The 21,668-nt window shown below is 43.5% G+C and overlaps 1 long non-coding RNA gene across 1 annotated transcript in view; it reads left to right on the top strand.

Annotated features, from left to right (window-relative positions):
- LOC128339985 (uncharacterized) overlaps positions 1-21,668 on the top strand; it is a 63,262-nt gene that overhangs the window by 29,061 nt on the left and 12,533 nt on the right. Inside the window, exons 4-5 of the long non-coding RNA XR_008313375.1 lie at positions 15,641-15,845; positions 16,380-16,470. This is a non-coding gene — a long non-coding RNA (uncharacterized LOC128339985). The remainder of the gene's footprint in view (positions 1-15,640; positions 15,846-16,379; positions 16,471-21,668) is intronic.

The raw sequence follows: 21,668 nt of genomic DNA on the forward strand, positions 1-21,668 counted from the left end.
GAGGGAAGAACCCAATAATTTAAAATCATTTTTAAAAAGTTGAAAATAGCTCAGGCACAAACAAGGGCTTGGTGGGGAACACACAGAAAGGAACAAGGAAAGCTTTCAATTAGGGATAGAATCTCTCACACACATGCACACACACAGCATAAATGTGGGAAGCAGGGGGGAAACAAATCACACAAAAAACACAGGGATAAGGGTTGTTTGTTTGACTTCCCTTTCCACTCGAATAGCTAGCTCCTAGCTGAGCTCCATGTTTAGTTCAGCAACCCAACTTAGTCTGCACTCAGTTGCTGAGCGAGGGAGAAGCTCAAGAAGAGGAGGACCAATCAGAGACGGCTGGTGCTGGGGAAAGATAGGACTGCTTTAAGCTTTTCCTTTCTCTACTGCTGCAGCTGCTCTCTCCTGACTGACACAGAAAACCTGCTTGGGGGGACTGCGGCTTGCATTCCTGGCTACAGGACTGGAGAGAGGGCAAGGACTGGCCTTGGGGACACCTCAGAGGCTGTGGGCCAGGAGATGTTTGTCTCCCTTTGTCTTATTAATGGTATGCCCCTGGCCAGGCATAAGGTGGAGGGCCTCACACACCAAAGAGCAGCCTCCAGAGAAAATACACAGAAATGGTAAGGGGGGGGAGGCAGAGAAAGGAAAATCAAAAGGGGAGAAGACATTCAACTCCCCTCTCCCCCTCTATGCATTATGAGCAGAGTAGGGAGGACGGATGCTCAAGTACAGAGGGCCTAGTGATGGGGAGCACCTGTTAGCTGGGATGTTTCATTCCAGTCCAGTGTGTGTCCCCTTTACCTCCTGCTTAATCCAAACCATTTGCCTCCTGATTCATCCAAATAAGGTTTGTGTTGGGGGCATGGGGTAAGCAGGCAGGCAAACGGTTCAGGGCACTTGGCCAAAAACTGGGGGGCAGATGTCCTTTGTGCCCAGTACTAGCAACACTGATAATAAAAAGTGAAAGAACTGTCTTCTCTCTCTTCCTTTTTTGTTTTCAGTACTATCATATGGCTACTGCAGAAGTCTTGAGGACTGCCAGGTTTGTGCTGGTCCAGTTTTGTCTCTAGTGACCGGTGGAGACAAAACTGTTATCAGCTATTACTAGTATGTATGGTTTTGGGAAATTGATGGACACATTTGCCTCCTTTAAAGCTGTTATATGGATATCCAAAGCAGCAGTTATCAGCAAACACTGTATTTGCCTTATATTTCCTAAGTTATTGTGCTTTATTGGAATCTAATCTGGAGATGTTTGAGCAGGCTGCCAAAGAGGCCTGATAAGTCCTATGGACATATACTGTAGTAGATGCAATCCTCTTTCTAACATCTGCAACATATTTAACCATACTTTAAAAATCACTTCAAACATAATCTACCTTAGTCTAATAATTCTGAAAGCGCTGGTGCCACCATGAAAAGCATGATTACAATACCTCAATTCATATGAAAGGATTAACAGAACAGAAGCCTGAGAACTGCAGTGAATATGAACAGGGATTTTATTTATTTTACTAACTAAAAATAACTATATTAACTGTATTAATGGATGAACTCCAGGTGAGATTAATTTATAGTAAAGAATGTCAGTTGATCCATACAAATGAAATGACCCTGTTATCCTTGGTGTAACTCTTCTGGCTTTTGAAGAATTGCACCATAGAATTATGCAGTCTAGGAAATGTTTGTGATTCCAGTCAGCATTCTTCTAGAAAGCATTTCTCAAAGACTAAAAACAATTAGAAAAGTATTAAATTATTTTCTGGTTCTTTTGTGGTCTCGTTCTTCCTTACCTTTTTTTTTTTTTTTAAAGAAAGTCTCTTTTACTCTCTCTTTTACTCTTTTCTCAGCATCTCATGCTTTATACATTTTGACCAGATTTCCCTTTTATCTGCAATTGTCCTTTCATCTTTTGAATCTGTTCTATTTCCTCCTTCCAGAGTTCTCCCCCTTCCACCGCCCACTAATGTCTGACAATTCATTTGTTTCACACACATTCCTTTTAAAGCCTGTTCTCAGAACAAGCTTACAAGTGGCTCCTTTCCCTCTTTTAAAGGTGTACATATGGAATTAGAACAAGACCCTCAAGAACAGATTTTGGTTTGTGGACTGGCAAGTAAGTAGGAGTGGTTGGAATTCCAGGGTTCATTTCAACAGCAGTAAAAATTCAGTTTATTAATATAGATTCAACACTGTGGAATGGTGTTAATTGTGAGTGGGAGTTTGTAGAATTGGTTTTTGCAAAGAAATGCCAAAACAACGTGATATTTCTTTGTAAATTTTCTATGATTACTTACTTTCCAGCCAGATGACACAACCATGTACTGTATACTTCCTCAGCCTTCCTTGTTTGCTTGGATCCAAATAGATAGCTGAACATCCTATCCAGTGTTTGTAGGCGAATAATTAAATATCTGATCTTCCTATAATTTTTGTGATACCTTGTGTAGAATCCAGAGGAAAGAGTTGTGGTACGTAAGGACAAGGCAGAGGAGTAGAATCAGGAATATTAATGGTTTAATTAAATAGATCTTATTTACAGAAAGGCAAATGCAGATTGCTTTCAATGCTCTTGTTGAGGACTGTTTGTTAGCCCCACCTCTACTCCAGGGCTGGACTACAAGTAACTAAAGCACCATTCAAAACCTGCCTGGATCAAGGAATGGATTAACCCAAAACACCACACCTTGCAACTATATGGGTGCATCTAAAGGTACTTACGGACCTGTCATCTAATTAGCTCCTCCTGCCTAACTCTTCTACCAGAGTAGAGGGTTAAAGTGCCGCTATTAAGTCTATTAGGCTGGTTTTCATAACTCAGTGATGTCTGTTATGCTGCTTAAAGTCAGGAAGCAGAGGTGTGTGTACGCTCCTGTGAAAGCCGGTAAAAGATCGTGTGCTGGCTCCAGTGTTGGCTGGGCCCTGTCAGACATTCAACCATGATCAGCACTGTAGATTAAATCTTAGATTACTGAACATGGTTGAATGTCTGGCGGAGCACAGCACCCAGCCAGCATTGGAGCTGGCACACAGTCACTTTACTGGCTTTCACAGGAGTGCACGCACGCCTTTACCTCCATGGAGCAATGTTTAATTATGCAGTGACGACAGTTTGGATCTGTCTAGGACCCACGTGATAATGCAATGAAATGACACTGTGCTAGATGGAGGAAGGAAGACATGTACACCATAGTCTTTTGGACTGGTACACCCACGTTTTCTGGACTGGTGCATTGGAAATAATAGCCGATCCAGCCTATACCACAATTCTGACCAAGGGCAGAATAGGAATAAAAATATGCAGTGAAATGGTGGTGCATTTAGCGGGAAGATGTGCACACTCATGCTTCTCCCCACATGATTCCAAGTGGCCAGCAGAAATATTGTCCAAATGAGCCCAGTGTCTATGAGCAATATGAGCCTGTAGCTAGTACACTGCATGGGATCACTACCTTGTGGATAACAGAGGTTTTGGCATCATATAGGGAGGTTGAGAGTCTTTTCACTTTCAAGGCTTCAGTGCATAATAAGTTAAGACAGGGTACTAAATTTTCTGGTTATTCTTTGTACCAGAGAAGCCACAAGACTTTGCGTGTTTTAAAGGACCATTTCATTTGCTTGAAGTGGGGAAAGCAACACTACTGGGCTTGGCAGGGAAAGTCCCTGAAGGAATTGTGCACTGTCAATTTTAATCGGATTTGAATCACTGGTACAGCTGGAATAAACATCTTTGAATTGTTTGTTTACGCCATTGGTGTCTTGTGGAGTTTATCGCCAGCCTTTCTAATCAGAGGCATGAAGTTTCTGGCACAGATTTGCTTTAACCAATAAGACAGCAATTTACTTGGGTATCCACTCTCTCCCAGGAGCACTGATTTATGCACACAAGTGCAAAGTCGGCTCTGGAGGAATTCTAATTCATTTTCTTATTTCCTTCATTTAGTCTTACGTTTTTGTTTTTCCTGTATACTCCAGTGTGTGTGCCTTGTAGGTGTCCCACAGTGACACCTCTTAGATAGATCCACCTTATATTAAAGGGAAAGTGGAAGATCACACATTCTTCAGTTAAAATTGCCACTCTTGGCCTGAAGTTCAAGTCGGGGAGCAGGGGAGATCACATTTTGAAACTGCTGGATTTGTCAAAGCCTGTATACAAAATTAATAAAAAAACTTGCCCCAATTGCTAGAAATGTGATCACCGTGCTGTGCCGTGCTGTGATACACATGTGGAAATGCTTTGCTTGTTGCTTCAGTTTGAAATGCATTGTTTGTTTTCAAAGGCTGCCTTTCCTGGAAGAATTAGGGCAAAACTTCACCTATGTTTTCCTATAAAAATGAATCATATCCGAAAAAACTGATTCCTATAAAAATGGATTACTGTGCCTTATTATTCAGGGGATGGAGCAGAGGCCCCTTTTAATATTTTGAGGGTGTTTTATGTTGAGCATCAGCCATCTTAAACACATGGGGTAGACATGATACAAAATTATAACTAAAAAGTCCCCCTGTTCCTCTAAAATTTGTGATTGCCAGAGGAACAGAATTAGATAAGGCACCTAGTATGTACAATTCATGTTCTATCAACTTTTGATTCATTTGTGCATGTGGAAATCACCGCTAGCTTTTCACCTGACAGGCTAGTGGTGCTTTGCCTTTTTGGTACCACCTGCACTGGGAGGAAGGGGAAACTAGCCATTGAGTTAAATGGAGAGGTAGAATACTCCTACTACACAGCCACAGCTTTATGTGCCTTTTGTGGGACTTAAGGATACCTGCTCATAGCTAAATGGGGATGGAGCCATAGCTTAGTGGAAGAGCATATGCTTTGCATGCAGAAGGTCCCAAGTCCAACCCTTAGCATATCCAGTCAGGGATGGGAATGGCCCCTGTCTGAAACCCTGGAGAGATGCTACCAATGAGCATAGGCAATACTGATGAGCCAGTGATCTGACTCAGTACAAGGCAGGCATTTGTGCTAGTTTGTATTTGATGCAGTAAAATGTATTATAACTGATGTGATAGTACCTACTGCTCACCTGAAAAATGTACCCACCCCCCGCCATCTCTGCCTACTTTGACAACAGGCAAAACAATGGGGCATGGAATCCCTAAAATGGCATGATTTCTTTCCATAAGAGCTCTCCATCTCCAGAATGCACTCTCTCATTGGTCATGGCTCCCCAGTTCATGTACAGCATACTTGAAGATGGTGAAATTCACATGTATGGCCCCTTCAGACATCAATGTAGATACTCTGAAAGGTGAAGTAGTCCTCAACATGGTAATTATAGCAGTTTTGAATGGGACATTTGTCTATAAAAGAAAAACACTGCTACCAAGCATCCTTGTTTGGAAGTATTTCCCCTTATTTCAGTGACATTTCATCAGCTAAATAGTTTAGCTTGTGGTAGAAGAAAATTCGATTTTGTAGGAGTCTGTTCCATATATTTTTTTCTTTAGTAAATCAGCCCAACACTATCCTGCTACCAATGTTTTCAGAAAGCAATTGGTGTGCCATTGATTTCTGCATGGTTAGTTATTCTCTCACCCACTCCTGACCAAATTGGGCCACATGTTCTCCGTTTTGTGTTCACTTTACCCTGTTTTGACACAATAATGACTCCTAATCCCTAATATGGGTCCAATGTATTACTAGTCAATACCTTGACAGAATCTTCAGATGACATGATGTAGTGGCACTGCGGAAGATATGGTGAGGAGGTTTAGTGGTGGGGTCCACTTTTTCCCTTTGCACATATAGAGCTGCAGGCTGCAGGCAGCTGTGGCTCACACATGATCAAAAGGACGAGGTTAACAGAGCATTCGCTCTGTTAATCTTGTTTAGGGGTAGGGTTTTTTAGGCGGGTTAGCTGCCAGAGAACCACCGGGCTTGCTCGTGAGTCCACTGGTTATCACAACCGCGTGAAAGTGGGCTGGGCTGCATTAGTCCACTTTTGTGTGGTCATGTGAATAGCTTCATAGGATTTTGTGGGATTCTTATATTCATACATATAAAGAGTCTCATTTTAAACTCTTGTAACCTTGTAATCTTGTTTTTCACAACAACCTTGTAATCACCTGCATTCCTGTATTCATATTTTGAATTTTATATCTTTGTTCCAATTAGTATAGCAAGGCACAGAAAAGATTTACTTAAAAACCTGCTCCCTAACCAACCACCTGAGAAAGGGAGGATGGGAAGATGTGCAGCCAAGGACAGTATCTTAATTAGAATGCCCTTGGCAGGTGGTCCAGTGTTTGGGTCTCACACATACTATTGATAAGGTGTACCACCAGACCATCTCCAGGTGTCATTTATGAGTTCTGTAAAAGTATAAAAAGGCAGCAAGACACCCCAGTAATTTGAACCTCAGCGTTGACCTAGAGTCCTGGGAAGGTGCCACACAACCAGCCAGCTTCAGGGAGTCCGTTCACTGTCATCTGAGGTTCCTGATAAGCAGAAAGGACGTATGGTATATCCTTTGTTCTGTAACCCTCTTTGGATATTATCCAGATTTATCTAATGAAATTTCTTTGGCATTTACCCTGGTGTAAACTTATTGTCTCCAAATCCTAAAACCTGTTGGACACCAGCTGGACACCAGTGCCAATACACATGAGCACCACTAATTTCCTGCTTATAGTGACCATTTAAGGACATAGCTCTGAAACATTGATCAGCAACCCCATTCTGGTAGTAGGGGCACTTTGTGCAATATGCCCTGCTTTTCAGAGGATGCGTGCATTCATCTCTGTGTCCTGGAAGAGAACAATGATGCTGCTACTCACAATGATTACATATGAGCACATCAAGATGAATTGCTGTCTGTTAGTAACTACAGTCATTTTGGCTGGGAACAATAGATTTCTTGAGGATATTGTCATGCTGCAATACAATGAAATAGGCAGACAAATATAATTTGGAATATCTGTTTCAATGCCATTAAAAAAATACATACCACCCAATTTTCCTTTTCTTCTCAAAGTAATCTTTGCAGAGTAAAAATCTGCAACTACAGAAAATTATGTCTAGCTTTCAAATGCGAATGAGGATCTGATTTTCCCCGCCCCCATGATCTTGGCCTGTCAGTCAGGTGTATAACATTCTGAAAAGATTGCTGCCGTTCCCCCTAAAGGCATTGACATTTGTTTAGCTACAATAGAGAGTTGTCCATTAAAATGACAGGGGGTGGGGAGACACTCAGCATACTCTGCTCACAATATGAGGTAAAATAGATCATGCTAACAATCATGCTGGCATCTTCTCAAGGGCCATTTGTTATGAGAACAGTTCACTGTGTCCTTTCAAGAAAAAGCAGTTTTTCATTGTGAAGCTATCAAAAGGAACGCAACAACTTCCATGTTTTGCCATATATCAGGAATGGCCAACCTGAGGCTTCTCAGCTGTATTTTATGGCAGCTGGGATGGTGAGAGTTGTAGCCTGATAACAGCTGGTGAGTCTCAGGTTGGCCACTCCTGCCAAATATAAAGTCAAAGGGTGAGGAAAATCTTGATCACAGTCAGCATTAAGGGTAGTTGCCAGCTCGCCAGGGTCAAGTATCCCTGGCCATCTGGTAAGCAGGATACCCAGCACTATACAGATCTTCTCCCCAGAGTTCTCATTTGCTGTTTTTGAGAATTTGCTGTTTTAACAGAATTTAAAACAGAATTTGCTGTTTTAAGGAACAGCAGGAATCCCTTTTGAGCAGTAGGAGAGTGCTCCCACTGTTTCTTAGCCTCTTCATATCCCAGTGCAAATGAGAGAAGACCTACTTCTCTCCTAAGCCCTCTGCCTGTGTTCCAGAAAAGGTCTGAGGGAAGAGAAAAGAGTTGGTGGCAAGCACAAATGATGGCTGACTAGTGAGCCAATCCTAAATTTGTGGATCCCTGAATTTCAGCATAAAGGGGTTTTTCATGAATGATCTTATTGCACAAAAATTGGTCTGATATTCTGTGGGCTGGATCACCCGTGCAGGTTCATCACTCAAACATTGAAGCATCTATTAATCACAGGCATCCCAGACTGTGATCTGAATTTTCATCTAAGGTGCAGTGCCTTTCTTTGGAGTCATATTCAACTACAATTCCTCAAGTGCTGGTATCAAGTGATATATATGAATTTGAGGAGTGATCCTGTGTTGACTAATCTGGAATAACTGAAATGAGTATCACTGGTATTAATCACAGTCCCATTTCATGTTTAGTCTACATTCGTGTTTAAACCAGCTCTTTCATAAGAACATGAGAACAGCCCTGCTGGATCAGGCCCAAGGCCCATCTAGTCCAGCATCCTGTTTTGCACAGTGGCCCACCAGATGCCGCTGGAAGCCTACAGGCAGGAGTTGAGGGCATGCTCTCTCTCCTGCTGCTACTCCCCTGCAGCCGGTACTCAGAGGCATTCTGCCTTTGAGGCTAGAGGTGGCCTATCTCTGACTAGTAGCTGTTGATAGTGTATTTTGCTAAGGGCTAATTCTCATGATAATCTAGGCTGGCAGGAAAGTGGGAATACTAGATCCAAACAGTATATGTGCTCCTGATTTTGTGTTGTGAAAACTGGAAGTACAGGGTTTGCAATCATGCCCAGCCCGCATCAGTCCCAGAGCAGCCACCTCACATCAAATCTTAGGCTGGGCATGATTGCAAGCCCTATGTGGTGTTTTTTGTTCATCGTCCTTGACCCAGGCCAGCTTTTGAATGGTACTTTAGTTACTTGAAGTCCAGTCCTGGAGTGGAGGCAGGGCTAACAAACAGCCAGCAGAAAGAGCATTGAAAGCAGTCTTCACTTGACTCTCTGTAAATAAGATCTATTTCATTAAACCATTAATATTCACGATTCTACTCCACTGCCTTGTCCTTGCATACGACAACTCTTTCTTCTAGGTTCTATTCCCTACATTCCCAGGTTCCTATGGCACAACATGACACCCAGGACCTGGTGCGTGATGTCAGTGTCATCGACCCTTTAGGGAACAGTGACCACAGTGCCATCAAATTCAGCATACATGCGGGGAGAGAATCACCAAGGAAGTCTAACACAGACATTTTGAATTTCAGAAGAGGAAACTTCTCCAAAATGAGGAGTATGGTGAAAAGAAAGCTGAGGGGGGAAATCAGGAGAGTCACTTCGCTCCAGAGTGCATGGAGTTTACTCAAAACCACAATACTAGAAGCCCAGTTAGACTGTATACCCAAAAGGCGGAAAGGTACCACTAAGTCCAGGAGGATGCCAGCATGGCTAACGGGTACCGCCAAGGAAGCCATAAAAGGGAAGAAGACTTCCTTCCAAAATTGGAAGGCCTGTCCAAATGAAGAGAACAGAAAGGAACACAAACTCTGGCAAAAGAAATGCAAGGTGACAATAAGGGAGGCAAAAAGAGAGTTTGAGGAACATTTAGCCAAAAGTATCAAGGGGAATAACAAAAACTTCTTTAAGTACATCAGAAGCAGGAAACCTGCCAGGGAGGCAGTTGGGCCATTAGACAATGAGGGAGTGAAAGGGAGTATTAAGGAGGATGTGGAGGTTGCAGAGAAACTGAATGAGTTCTTTGCGTCTGTCTTCACGGCAGAGGATACTGAGCATATACCTGTTCCTGAACCAGGCTTTTTAGGGATGGAGGCTAGAGAGCTGAGTCAGATAGAAGTGACAAGGGATGATGTTCTAAACTGTCTGGAAAAACTGAAAGCTAACAAATCACCAGGGCCGGATGGAATCCATCCAAGAGTCCTCAAAGAACTCAAATGTGAAATTGCCGACCTCCTTGCTAAAATATTTAACTTATCCCTGAAATCGGGCTCTGTACCAGAGGACGAGAGTAGCAAATGTAACACCGATTTCCAAAAAGGGATCCAGGGGCGATCCGGGAAATTACAGGCCGGTTAGCCTAATGTCCGTTCCAGGCAAATTGATGGAAAGCATCCTCAAGGATAAAATTGTAAAGCACCTAGAAGAACAGGCCCTGCTGGGAGTGAGCCAGCATGGCTTCCGCAAAGGTAAATCTTGCCTCACCAACCTTTTGGACTTCTTTGAGAGTGTCAACAAGTATGTGGATAAAGGTGATCCAGTTGACATAGTCTAACTGGACTTTCAAAAAGCTTTTGACAAAGTTCCTCATCAAAGACTCCTGAGGAAACTTAGCTGTCATGGGATAAAGGGACAAGTACATGTGTGGATTGCTAACTGGTTGAAATACAGGAAACAGAAGGTAGATATAAATGGAGAGTTTTCACAATGGAGGGAAGTAAGAAGTGGGGTCCCCCAGGGATCTGTACTGGGACCGGTGCTTTTTAATTTATTCATAAATGATCTAGAAGCAGGGGTAAGCAGCGAGGTGGCCAAATTTGCAGATGATACCAAACTCTTCTTGGTAGTGAAATCCCAAACGGATTGTGAGCAGCTCCAAAAGGATCTCTCCAAACTGGGGGAGTGGGCGACAAAATGGCAAATGCGGTTCAATGTTAGCAAGTGTAAAGTGATGCACATTGGGACGAAAAACCCCAACTTCAAGTATAGGCTGATGGGATCCGAGCTGTCGGTGACGGACCAGGAGAGGGATCTTGGGGTTGTGGTGGACAGCTCATTGAAAGTGTTGACTCAATGTGCGGCGGCTGTGAAAAAGGCCAATTCCATGCTAGGGATAATTAGGAAGGGGATTGAAAATAAAACGACTAACATTATAATGCCCTTATACAAAACTATGGTGCGACCAATTCTGGTCACCACATCTTAAAAAGGACATTGTTGAACTGGAGAAGGTACAGAAGAGGGCAACCAAGATGATCAGGGGCCTAGAGCACCTTTCTTATGAGGCAAGACTACAACACATGGGGCTTTTTAGTTTAGAAAAAAAACGACTGCGGGGAGACATGATAGAGGTCTATAAAATCATGCATGGCGTGGAGAAAGTAGAGAGAGAGAGAGATTCTTTTCCCTCTCACACAACACTAGAACCAGGGGTCACTCCATGAAATTGATTGCCAGGAGGTCTAGGACCAACAAACGGAAGTATTTTTTCACACAACGCGTGATCCACTTGTGGAACTCTCTGCCACAGGATGTGGTGACAGCCGACAACCTGGATGGCTTTAAGAGGGGTTTGGATGACTTCATGGAGGAGAGGTCTACCAATGGCTACTAGTCAGAGGGCTGTGGGCCACCTCCAGCCTCGGGGGCAGGGTGCCTCTGAGTACCAGTTGCGGGGGAGTAATGGCAGGAGAGAGGACACACCCTCAACTCCTGTCTGAGGCTTCCAGCGGCATCTGGTGGGCCACTGTGCGAAACAGGATGCTGGGCTAGATGGGCCTTGGGCCTGATCCAGCAGGGCTGTTCTTATGTTCTTATGTTCTTAACATTGGAAGTATCCAACATTGTGGATAGGACAGGTTCCTATCCACACACTGGGGAGGCTGCTTGGATCTAGGCTTTCTCACCAGCCTGGATCACCATGAGAACGTGCCCTAAGAAAAGCAAAAAATTGTAGGTATCTGCAGTGTTATCAGTGAACACATGCCATCTATATTTTATACTCTGTTTTCTATTCTGAGTAGAAAAAGTAAAGTGAGAAGGGCCTCTTGGAGCATTTCAGACAGCTAGTTATGTTATGTTTCCCTGTAAGGAAGTCCTTCATTACAGGGACATTGCATTTTCCCAGTATCGATGCTGCAATATACACTAATGGATTTTTATTATTATTTTCCTGGACTTATCTGGCAGGACCAGTGTTCTTTGGAGAGTTGTCTGAAATGTATTTGCAAAGTGTTACAGGCCAGTCATCATTGCTGCAACACCTGAATACTTGTGCTATGTTGTTATGACTCAACTTGCAAAGAGGGGAGTCAACTTATGACCCAACTTGCAATGAGGGGATGAACACAGGAGGATTTGATCTCTCAAGGCCAGGTTAGAAGAAGTGCTTTTTATTCTCTGCACGCAGTCTTCCAGCTTTGCCTTTAGCTAGACTGGCTTTGGTTAGATGGGCTACTGAAATGAAAGTGGGCAAAAAATGCCTCTATGCTGCACTAGATTGCATATCATCTAGCCTTTAAAAAAAAAAAAAGCTACCCCTAATTTTCATCCATTACATGTGGATTGCATATGCACTATTGCCATTGAATAAAGATGTGAAAGACTAGCCTACACAGTACAAGCATACCCTGAATCTATTATCTGGATAAGCCATTATACTAATAGCCAGTGGCTGAATGATGAGGTTTCTTATAATTTGTAGGGACAAAATGACCCTTTGTAGTTGAAGACCTACTCAGCTCCATATGATTATATGACCCTAAAGTGGGCTATAGCTGAGTGTACAGTTATGTGCAAGCTCCAACACTCTTCTGTGTTCCCAGCTGGAAACACCTTCCTTTCTCTTGGCTGTTTCTTCCTGCTGTTGTCATTTTAGGCTTCCAGATTCATTTCTCCCTCCCTTGACCTCTGTCTGCTGCATCATTTGCCTCTTTCCATTTGCCCCGGATCTCCTCAGGCTCCTAAGCCTTGCAAAGGGATCCTGCCCTAGCTTCCTGACTCTTGGACCCAGCTTCTTCCACACTTCTCCTCTTAGGCCGCCTGTTTCCAGTCCTTTGGTTGTCTCTGTCCACAGTTTTCTGTGCCCTCTAGCACCAAGGTGTTTTCAGTCATGCAAATATCTGTGAGCAGGAGGAGGAATTGGTCAACTACTGCTCCTATGTCACAATGACATTCAAATTGCCTTCTGTGTTTTCCCCTCCATTGCATTTCCTACATGGAAGGAGCATTTGAAAGTCATTCTATCAAGCAAAAGACCCCAAATTTTCTTTCTGATAGAGCCTCTGCTGCCCAGGCCAGTGAATCAGAAGGAAATAGTGGAGAGATGCAGACACATTCATCTAGACACATTTAACACCTGCACCGGCTGCATGCATAAATCCTCCTTGCTGGGCCAGAACAATAGTGTTTATAAGGTGTTTGAGTAACTGCAATAGAGACTTCCTGCACTCTAAAAAGAAAGCAAATCACAAATGTGTGCCTGTAGTTTCTATTAATTTCAATTAATTTTAGCTAATTTATTGTTGTTTTCATTAATGCTGACCGAGTCACATATCTCAATGCCATCATTTCCTATAAAATATGACACAATTAACAACAGTAGGAGGGTGATTCTTATAATTAATTAGATCATCACATATCCTGATCCTCAGCGGACTAAATGAAAGCAACTTCCACTGAAATGAAGGAGAATTATATGGAAGTGATGTGCTTAGAGTTGATGTAGATCAACAGAGTTGATCCCTTGTGCAGCTACTGGATGCCGTTGATACCACTGTATTCATATTAAGGGAGTATGAAAGGGAAGAGAGCTGGTCTTGTAGTAGCAAGCATGAATTGCCCCTATGCTAAGCAGGATCTGCCTTGGTTTGCATTTGAATGGGAGATAACACATTTGAATGTGAGTGCTGTAAGATATTCCCCTTAGGGGATGGGGCTGCTCCGGGAAGAGCACCTGCATGTTTGCTTGCAAAAGGTTCCAAGCTCCCTCTCTGGCATCTCCAAGATAGGGCTGAGAAAGTATCCTGTCTGCAACCTTGGAGAAGCTGCCGCCAATCTGTGTAGATGGACCAATAGTCAATGGGGTGACAGATGTCGCAGCCAGATCGCCATCACATCCAGACCAATGGTCTGACTCAGTATAAGGTAGCTTCCTATGTCCCTGTGTACTCCTCCCTGCTCCCAGTTGTGTTCCAAAGAGAGGGCCATTCCATACCATTACTTTCATGGAGAAAAAAACACATCCATGCCTCTTACATGGCTTTATATACTTGTGTGCAGCACTACATTTGATGAGAAATAGCTTGCACAGGCTTTCCAGTCCCACTTCACATCATTAGCTGGCAGAGACAGGGAAACGCACAGTATAATGACATCAGGACACAGGATAACCTGTACTACATGTTACTGGGGAGGAAGAGGGAGAACTCAGCTCTCAGGGCTGCCATAGTTGATATGATTCTTCTAAGGTGTATTTTGACTCTGAACCATATGAGGTGTGGAGGCTGGTGCATAGCTGTTGTAGTTGTGATTTACTTAAGAGATCAAGTCTCTCTTGCAGGTATGCAAATTACTACATCTGCTACTATTGCTTAAGTCAAGCTGTGAATTTCAAGGAGAAATAATGTAAAGGCTATCTGCACAGGAATATCATTGTTCTCTCAGTTCCTTCTCCAAGACTGTTTATTTCCAGTCCTTTTCCAAGACTGTTTATTTATTTATTGTTAAATTTCTATACCACCATCATTAAAACAATCCCAAGGCAGTTCACACAAAAGGTAAAACAAGAATACAAAAATTATACAATTAAAATATCAGCTAGAATACAAAAATACAGATCTGATTATACAAGCACAATCTCCTGGAGAGGAGAGCTGGTCTTGTGGTAGCAAGCATGACTTGTCCCCATAGCTAAGTAGGGTCTGCCCTGGTTGCATATGAACTGGAGACTTGATGTGTGATCACTGCAAGGTATTCCCCTCAGGGGATGAAGCCGCTCTGGGAAGAGCAGAAGGTGCTAAGTTCCCTCCCTGGCTTCTCCAAAATAGGGCTGAAAGAGATTCCTGCCTGCAACATTGGAGAAGCTGCTGCTAGTCTGTGTAGACAAGACTGAGCTAGATGGACCTATGGTACCATCTGACTCAGTATATGGCAGTTTCCTATTAAGCAGAGGAGAGCTGGACTTGTGGTAGCAAGCATGACTTGTCCCCTTAGCTAAGCAGGGTCCATCCTGATTGCATATGAAAGGGAGACTAGAAGTGTTAACACTATAAAATATTCCCCTTCCAGTCTGTGAAGACAATACTGAGCTAGATAGACCAAGGATCTGACTCAATATATGGTAGCTTCCTATCTTCCTAACCATAAAAGATACAAAGCAGCAGCAATAGGAACAATAATATAAAAGCCTGGGTAAAAAGCCAAGATTTCACACGCTTTCTAAAAACTGTGATGAAAACCGAGGAGTGGATGGTCACCAGGAGAGCATTCCAGAGTCTGGGGACAACAACTAAGAAGGACTGTTCCACATGCACAACAGCTGAGCCTCCCTCATTGTCAGCATCCGGAGCAGAGGCCCCCCCACCGCTGGATGACCTCAAGCAAGCAGCAACCTTTGGGAGCAGGTGGTCCCTCAGGTATCCAGGGCCCAAACCTTTATCTGCTTTACAGGTCAAACACAGCACCTTGAATTGAACCTGCAAACAAACTGGCAGCCAGTGCAGCTCTTTCAAAATGGGTGTGATGTGATCCCAGTGAGCAGCTCCAGGTAAAATCCGAGCTGCCATATTTTGCACTAGCTGCAGTTTCTGAATATTCTTCAAGGGCAGCCCACATAGTGCATATCATAGTAATCCAGCCATGATGTAACCAAGGTGTGGCCAGATCTGCCTTCTCGAGAAAGGGATGCAGGTGGGACACTAGCCGAAGCTGTGCAAAGGCACCCTGGCCACTGCCTCCACCTGAGCTTCCAAAAGCAGAGCCGGGTCCAGCAATACCTCCAAGCTGTTATATATGACGTGTGTGTTTTACAGTTTTGCTTTGGAGAATATCTTATAATAATTATTCCACTGGAAATAATTGTTTCCCCTTCCTCCCTCTCTTTCATCAAACAGATATTTCTCAAGAGAACTTCTCTTCTCAGTTTGAACAATATTCTTTCGAAGATCAATCCTACCGTTGGTCCCTTGGGAATCTACTTCACAGGGCTGCTTTCCAAAAAGTAATCATGATGGAGGAAAAAACTGAAAACCAGATGGAATGGTTCTTAAACTTTATGACCCTGGGCATGGATAAAAGCTTCTCAAAAATCTGGATTAGGTACATTTGCAGTCCAGGTTCTTGCTTGATCTCTTCCAAGAGATAACCAGATATATAATTTAGCTCTCACATCCATACCTGCAATTCAGTAACTTCTAGCATCTATAAATTTGGCTCTGTCTTATCCCTATAAATAACTCATTTGTTTAACAGATCTGTCCAACAGATCTTGAATGAGCATGAAATGACTTCAAACAGCATGTTAATCACTGAGCTTCTCACTGTCCCATCCACCCTTGGGAAATCTAAGGGAATGTCCAACTAATGTGCTCAGTTGTTATGACTGTCAGTTCTCTATGTCTACTCAAATTATTATCTTTAGCTTGAGAGAAGCAAAACCAGGGGTGGTTTTTGTCTTGCTAATCAAAAGCCAGGTTGATTCAGGAGCTAGCGGCTTGTTTTTTTGTCTCTAACCAGTTAAGCCATGGAACAGCAAGAAGAAAAACGCAACCCTTTTGTGTTTCCAAATTAAAGGTCCTTACAATGAACATTTTATATGGATCCCTTCTGTTGTGACACAGTCTCCTCTTTCAGCAGTTCATTGGCCCATATGCCAGGGCCATATGCAGAGGTGTCTCACTGCCTGGAATCTGAGGAGGCACTCACCAAAGAGCCATCTGAAGAGGTAAGTAAGTAAGCTTATTAACACTAGATGGTAAATTTCTGCCCAGAAAGGCACTCAAATAAAATAAAATAATTTTTGATCACTTACAATATAAAAACATCCATTCTAAAAACCACAAACCACCAAATAAAAAGACAACTGAACAAACAAGAACAAGCAACGGTAAAACATAAGTCAGTCAGTCAGAAAGCAGAAGAGACAGCAGCAGGCCAAGACTCCCAAGTGTTCACATCCCCTGGTGGTGTGACCAGCCTATGTCAAAGGCCTTCTGTAAGACAGTGGTCTTAACTAGTTTCCTAAAGATGGGAAAGAAAGTACCCACCAGCCAGGGTAGTAGTTTCATAACCTGGGAGCAACCACTGAGAAGGCTCTGTCTCAAGTTCCATCAGCCTCACCTCTGAGGGTAGTAGGATATGAAGCAGAGGTGGCCCTTTTTATTCACAGGAGTTCCCTTCTCGTCTACAGGTGTGAATATGGAAACCATTAATAATGAAACTTTACCCCTATGGGAATCCAGGGGTTAGGTTTCTATTTATTTGTTTGTTTGTTTGTTTATTACATTTTTATACCGCCTTTCTGCCTTGACAAAGGCACCCAAAGCGGTTTACAATATTAAAAGAAGCAAATTACAGATTAATGTTATTAATATTCTACACACACACAAAGGCTAAAAATCAGGGGGGAGATAAATAAAGTACTCTACCTTGCTCTCCAGCAATGCCCCCCCCAATTGTTCCAGGAAAAACCTACAGGATTTTATTTTTAAGGGCCACAAAATGGCCTCCAGATCGGAAATGACACCAGAAGTCATTTCCGGTGGCCCTGAAACCAAGGATAGGTAAAAATCGCCTATTTGTGCACTCACAGATATGGAAACCAGGAGGCTATTCACACAAGCATGCAAAAGCAGGCTAAGGGAGCCCAGCCTGGTTTTGCACGCTTGTGTGAACCACCAGGATTGTGCCCGATCCCGGTAGCTATATGGCGGCAAACCTGCCTGTGAAGCCTCCTGATTAAATGAGGTTAAGAGAGCGAATGTTCCCTTGACCTCATTTCTTTGATCGTGTGTCTACCATGGCGGGCACACTCGGTGGGGAGAGAGGGGGAATCCCAGTAATGCACCGTGCACTCGCGCAATGCACCACGCAAAGCATTGTTTGGGCACCATGCCCTGCACCCTACCCCTGGAGTGGCTGGGCGAGCCACCGCTCATCTGGGTGGGCGATTGCCCGCCCAGGAAACAGCAACTGATAGTCTGTGGGGAAGGTAAGCTAAACACTCCTTCCCCACAGACAGCCCCAGAACTCTTCTCTGTGATCGTGAGAAGAGCTCCCAGGTCTTTAGGATCTAATTGCGGATACGCAAAACCATTGTTGCTGGAACTGCGGCTAACTAGGGCCACCTGTATTACTTCAGTGCAGGCAGGCTCATATGGATAGAGGTGGCACTCCAGGTACTTTGGCCTGAATTGGACTACCCAAAGTAGTTTGCTTGCTAAAAGGTCTCTGGGAAGATGAAAAAAGCCACAGTTTTAAGTCAATCAGCACCACCACAGTGCAAAACACTACATCAGGGCACCTTAAATTCCCAGCAACTTCACTTGAGGAGCTCAGTCCTGGCAAACATTCTGTTGGAGGATATAAAGACAGAACTACTCTGTCTGTTGTTTCATCAACATCCTCATTTCCAGATTCTGCAGAATCTAAGTCTGACCCTCCTTTCATTAGCCTTATACTTGTACTTTTACCTGGAACTAGGCCTGTTCAACTTTGGCACCCCAGCTGTTTTTGGAGGACAACTCTCATAATCCCCAGCCACAGTGGCCAATAGCAGGGATTATGGGAGTTATAGGCCAACATCTGCAGGAGGGCCGAAACTGAGCAGGCCTGAACTAGAGCTTCCTCCTGCCCTGAGTAATTTCAGCTCATTTCTTGGTTGGAAAAAAGCACTCTCAATGAGATGCTCCTCACAAACAAGCTTAAGCTATTCAGACTCTGTCAGCTCCCCTCCTGCCGCTTACCTGATAGCACTTACCTGATAGCCTTACCTGATAGCCTTCATTTGTGTAGGGTACCCTTTTTCAAACAGTTACTAATTCTAGTGCTGGGGGGTGGTAGTTGGCAGGCATGGGCTGCAGGAGTACTTCAGGAGCAAGCTGGATGGAGAATGTGGGTCAGATATGGATGCCGTTACCAGTGCTCTGAACAAACTCTGTTAAAAGTGGGGTACTGAAATTGACAAGGCTTCTTCCAGGAAGAGAAATTGACCAAGTAATTTATTTATTTATTATTTAACATATTTGTATACCACCCAAAACGCAAGTCTCTGTGCCAAGTATATCCACATCACTGGTAAAGGGAAAACACAAAGTTTTCACATCGGAAACATGTATCTGTGTGTGTGTGTGTGTGTGTGTGTGTGTGTGTGTGTGTGTGACACCAAAAAATCTTTAGAACAGCTTTACGAAGTTGAGGGGAGGCTTTTTTTCACTGCTTGTTTATGTTTGATTAAGAATTTTTCTATGCTAGAGCGAAACAGTGAAAAATAATAGAGTTCCAATGTTCAATTACAAACATCATGGGCATCAGGAGAAGTACCATTCAGCAGTGTTGCTCATTACTAATAATGCCCCCGCCCTCTGTGACACTCGCACAACAGCATTCCACATTGCACTTCCAATTATAATGGACAAACTAGCTCAAAGAAGGAGTTTGGGCCTAGCGTTTCCCCCAGCAACAATATAGGATACTTAGGAACATAGGAAGCTGCCATATACTGAGTTAGACCATTAGTCTATCTAGCTCAGTATTGTCTTTACAGACTGGCAGCAGCTTATCCAAGGGTGCAGGCGGGAATCTCTCTCAGCCCTTTCTTGGAGAAGCCAGGGAGGGAGCTTGGAACCTTCTGCTCTTCCTAGGGCAGCTGCATCCCCTGAGGGGAATATCTTACAGTGCTCACACTTCTAGTCTCCCATTCATATGCAACCAGGGTGGACCCTGCTTAGCTAAGGGGACAAGTCATGCTTGCTACCACAAGACCAGTTCTCCTCTCCATAAATAAAGGTGGGAAAACTTCCTTAAATAAAAGTAGAGAAACCATCAAGGATTATTTATTCTCCCCTGTCCAGCAGAGGGAGAATGTGTGTGCGCGCGGATGCTTGGGACATGACAATTTATTTTGGAAAAAGTCTGGCATGCCAAGAAGGGAGACTGATGGATGGCACTCTTGAGGTTCTTAAGTGTCTTTCTGAGGATCTGATATGATCCGTTGCTGATAGGAATGCCTGTTGTTTTGGCAATGGTTGAGGTTGCCAACATCCCACTGTCCGAATAAGAGACACGAGGCAGGGAGTATGCAGGAATAATTTGGAGCCTGAATGCTGTAGGTGTTTTTACCAATTTCAACTTAAACTATGGTATAAGTTTCCAACTCAGATTGCTTCTCATCCGCTTATTGATAAGCATGGTCAGCTAAACTGGGTGTGATGTTTTGTTTTCTAGGAAGAAAAGCGTTGTTAGCCAGTAAAATAGGTTTCACACATGAGCACTATCTAATAGTCATTGCTTGCATGATTTTCATGATCCTGTTACCTGGATAATGCTAAGTTAGCCAATAATTGTTGTCTGTTAATGTTAATGTTTTTGTTAATGTCCCCAATATGGGACTGTTGGCATTGGCAGCCCTAAGCCTGCAGCTCACCAGAACCACAGAGGACTTTAGTAGGGGGGAGAAGAGAAAGGAGTTGGCACTCATTAATTATTTTATTATTAGTGAAAATAACTGGTTTGATTTGAGCCATAGGTTTTTCCCATTAGTTGAAAATAAAGGACAAATCGCATCCCATAAGGGACAGACAATTTTGGGCTTTAAAAAAGGGGACATCCCTACTAGTAAATGACTGTTAGGAACCCTATTTGGCATCCTCCTGATGCTCATTTTATAGTTTTGTAAATGAATCAAATATTGCAAAGGCACCATAAGGTTCCAGTGATATCACTTCCAAAGGGTGCCAAACCTGTGTAGCACTGCCCCTGGAACATCTGACCACTTGGGGAAGTGGGGAGTGTGTGAAACAATATACATAACATAATTCTGTTTGCCTTTAAATGGAAACACAGACGACATAGGCTCATGCTCATCTTAATGGGAAAGAATAGGCTGTTATTTAAACAGGATGGAGCAAAGCCTGGCAATTATGGAGTTAATTCTACTAAAACCTGAGAATCAATAAAGTTAGGAAAATTTCAATTCAGTGTGAAGCAGCTGTGAAAAAGGCAAATTCCATACTAGGGATCATTAAGAAGGGGATTGAAAATAAAACTGCTAATATAATGTCATTATACTAATCTATGGTATGGCCACATTTGCAATACTGTGTACAGTTCTGGTCACCATATCTCAAAAGGATATTATAGAACTGGAAAATGTGCAGAAGAAGACAACAAAAATGATCAGGGTTCTACAGCAACTTCCTTTTGAGGTAAGGGAACATTTGAGGCTTAGAAAAAAGGAGACTAAGGTTTATAGAAGTTTATAAAATTACAAGTAAAATGGCTTGGAGTTTGCAGCATATTAATGTCTTGTCTCTCTATGTGTTTCCTAACTCTATGAGGTAGCATTCCCCATGCTTTCCAATGGGAGAGTTTTTCTGCAGAAAGATCTGCAGTTTTCACGGTTGGATGTGGGCATTTCATCACAGACAGTCAGTGAGGCGGTTCCCATGATCATTGGGAGCTGCCTGAGGAGGGTTGTAGGGAGAGCGGGCTTAGACGAGCAGACAGTCTGCTCTGGACGGCTGCCCACACAACTGCTGGCTCCGTCTCGGAGCGGGCTGGGGCTGGGGAGTTCGGGGGCCGCATGACCCCCAGAAGCTGCAGCATGCCCTGTGTGAGTGCATAGGGCATGTTAGAGAGACCCCCGAGCCGGGAGGCTACTTTTCAGTCTCGCAGCCAGGGGTCTACTCATGAGTAGCCACACCGTGGAGCCTCACCACAGCAACTCATGATCGGGAAGCCTGGGTTAGCAGAGTGCTTGCTCCACTAACCCAGGTTTAGGGAAGGGCTACTTAAGCAGGTGACCCACTTAAGAAATACTGGGCTCGCAGCTGAGCCTGGTGGTTCTCACAATGGGACGAAATCGGGCTAGCGGAAGCTAGCCTGATTTTGTCCCATCGTGTGAATAGCCTCAGTGAGTGAGTC

The sequence above is a fragment of the Hemicordylus capensis genome, chromosome 1, assembly GCF_027244095.1.
Source record: "Hemicordylus capensis ecotype Gifberg chromosome 1, rHemCap1.1.pri, whole genome shotgun sequence".
NCBI classification, from domain to species: domain Eukaryota; kingdom Metazoa; phylum Chordata; class Lepidosauria; order Squamata; family Cordylidae; genus Hemicordylus; species Hemicordylus capensis.